This window comes from Notothenia coriiceps, unplaced genomic scaffold, assembly GCF_000735185.1.
Source record: "Notothenia coriiceps isolate Sejong01 unplaced genomic scaffold, NC01 NC01_scaffold00019360, whole genome shotgun sequence".
Taxonomy (NCBI): Eukaryota; Metazoa; Chordata; class Actinopteri; order Perciformes; family Nototheniidae; genus Notothenia; species Notothenia coriiceps.
Genome location: NW_011352061.1, coordinates 484,330 through 486,575, shown reverse-complemented (window position 1 = coordinate 486,575; position 2,246 = coordinate 484,330). Strand labels below are relative to the sequence as shown.

The following is a 2,246-nucleotide window of genomic DNA, read 5'->3' as shown; positions in this document are numbered from 1 at the left end:
TGTGTGCCTTGGCAGTCTGTGTGTTAGGAGGGAGGATGATGGGAAGTATGTGAAAAAAGGACCTGCGTCAGAGTGAGTCATCAGCCAGTTTCACAATGTGTCGATGTGACGCTTATGCAAATGGGCCTGTGCAGGGATTCATCTCAATGCAACAGCAGAAAAAACCCAAGAAGAAGAACAACAACACAAACAGGAGACAGAGAAACTCCTTTAAAGGAAGCTGGTCCAACTTAAAGGAGAAGAAGAAGAATAAGGAGGAAAGGCATTTTGTTACATCCTCTATAGATCACAGAAAGCACCTCACAATAGAGTTCAAAAAAATAAAGTTTAATGTTCATGTGCTGTATAACAAATAAAATATATTAGTGTTTAAAAAACAGGTGCATAACTAGGTGAAGCCTAATCTATCACTTTACAATAAACAGTGAGGAGGGGATCAGTGACACGGCAGGGCTATTCTCAGAGACATCGCACACTAACGAGGCCGATACGATTTCCCCCAGAATCCACCAGCTAGCTTAGCTTTAAAATCCTCGTCATAGTGGCTGCTTGGAACAAAACAACCCCCATGAAGATGTCTTTAAACACCGCCACATGTAATTTGTGACAGACGTACAGTTACTGAGCACATGACAAAGAGATGGATCCACATAATAGACTTATTACTCACATAAATATTGCATTGGTCTGCCAGAGTGGGACTAATCTATCTGCAGGGGGTCAGAGGAGAAGAGATGTATTTACACGGCGTGATGAACACATAGAAACACTCATTTGTTTTCCTTTAAACAGCAAAAACTCTGAAATAAGCACTGATGGCCATCACAGGTGGATAAACACTGTTAAGAGCTAAGGCTAACCAACATCATCGTCATGTAAAGTGTTTTTATATACCAGACACTATTTTTTCCTCAATGGACACTTAAAGTTTTTCTTGATTATGCTTATACATAAACACTTGTTTTGACACCGAAAATCTACAACAAAGTTACGAACTGGTGGGGAGATTAGGCTAGCACTATATGTTACTATTTACAGACCCGGGCAGCAATTGACTTGCTTTTTTTCTGCTGTTATTGCAAAAACCACATACCTGCAATCTTAATATTTGACACACAAGTTGGATTTTACGACATAATATCGTTTCTAAAACCCGCAGGCATGTCTATTTCTGAAATAATCTGTTTGCAGATGTGTGGTTTCCCTTCTACAGCAGTGATTTTGTAAATTACAAAGTGAAATGAAGCAATTAGCTCGGCCTCCGGCATGCCACCCTACCCAGGCGGATGGCAGAGGTCCCCTGCTGTTTCTCCACAACAGCTCCTATACATCTTGCTTTTAAATTACCTTCCAGAAATATACACAGAAGAGGAGGGGGGGGGGGNGGGGGAAGAGGGAGGATTAAAATCCCACCTGTCCCCTGCTCCCGTTTGAAGTGAACGACAAAAAGACAAACCTGCTAAAGGGGCTGAATCTGAACTCAATCTCCCTATACAGTACTTTGAAACTTCTACAGTACAAATACAAATGAATAAGTTAGATTTGGGAGAAAGAGGCTCAGAGGACGGAGGGTGACTCAGGGAAATCATTTCAGATGCTGCTAAATCTTTGGATATTTCTTGTAACATCTGTAGAATAAATAGAAATGACTCGTAAAGTCATAACAAATGTTCAAGTGTTAATTGGGATGCTAGCAAATGCAAATCTAAAAAATAAGTAACAATTTGTGCCAGTCTATCAAACGTTATCAAGATATTTCAGTCTTGCATCTCTACAGTACTATTAGCAACACAAATCTGAGGAAAAAACCCCAGATACTTGAAATATTTAGGAATACAACTGAATATTGGCAGCATCTGCAGCTTCATTTTGAAGGTGCAAATCAGTTTGAAGGCTTTAAGACTTTGGCTACATGGTAGTCATATGAAGTCTTCAACACGCTGAACAGGACAACATTTCTGCTTTAATCTCACCTCTGAATCTACGTTTGGGGTCAGACTCAGCCCCTGTTAGAAAGCAACAAATATATAAAAAAAACACCAGGCCGAGGTATACACACAGATCACTCTTAAATTACGTGTATAATAACAGACAAAACTCTCTCTTTGAACAAAACAAAATTACAAAATAAAGAAAAATAAATGCTTTTCATGAGGCAACATTGGTTGTTAAGGCTCTACTGTGGCTGTGCTTGCTTAGTATCTATTGATGGGTAATAACTGCATACTGTCAGATGTGAGTGGGGT

General features: G+C 39.7%; 1 protein-coding gene across 4 annotated transcripts in view; it reads right to left on the bottom strand.

Annotated features, from left to right (window-relative positions):
• Nucleotides 1–311: 311 nt before the first annotated feature.
• Nucleotides 312–2,246, bottom strand: part of nab1b (NGFI-A binding protein 1b (EGR1 binding protein 1)) — a 14,183-nt gene continuing 12,248 nt past the window's right edge. For all 4 annotated transcript variants that reach the window (XM_010778760.1, XM_010778761.1, XM_010778759.1 and 1 more), the window contains one exon: nucleotides 312–2,246. This exon is cut by the window's right edge and continues 118 nt beyond it. The gene's annotated coding sequence lies outside the window, so the exon portion shown is untranslated.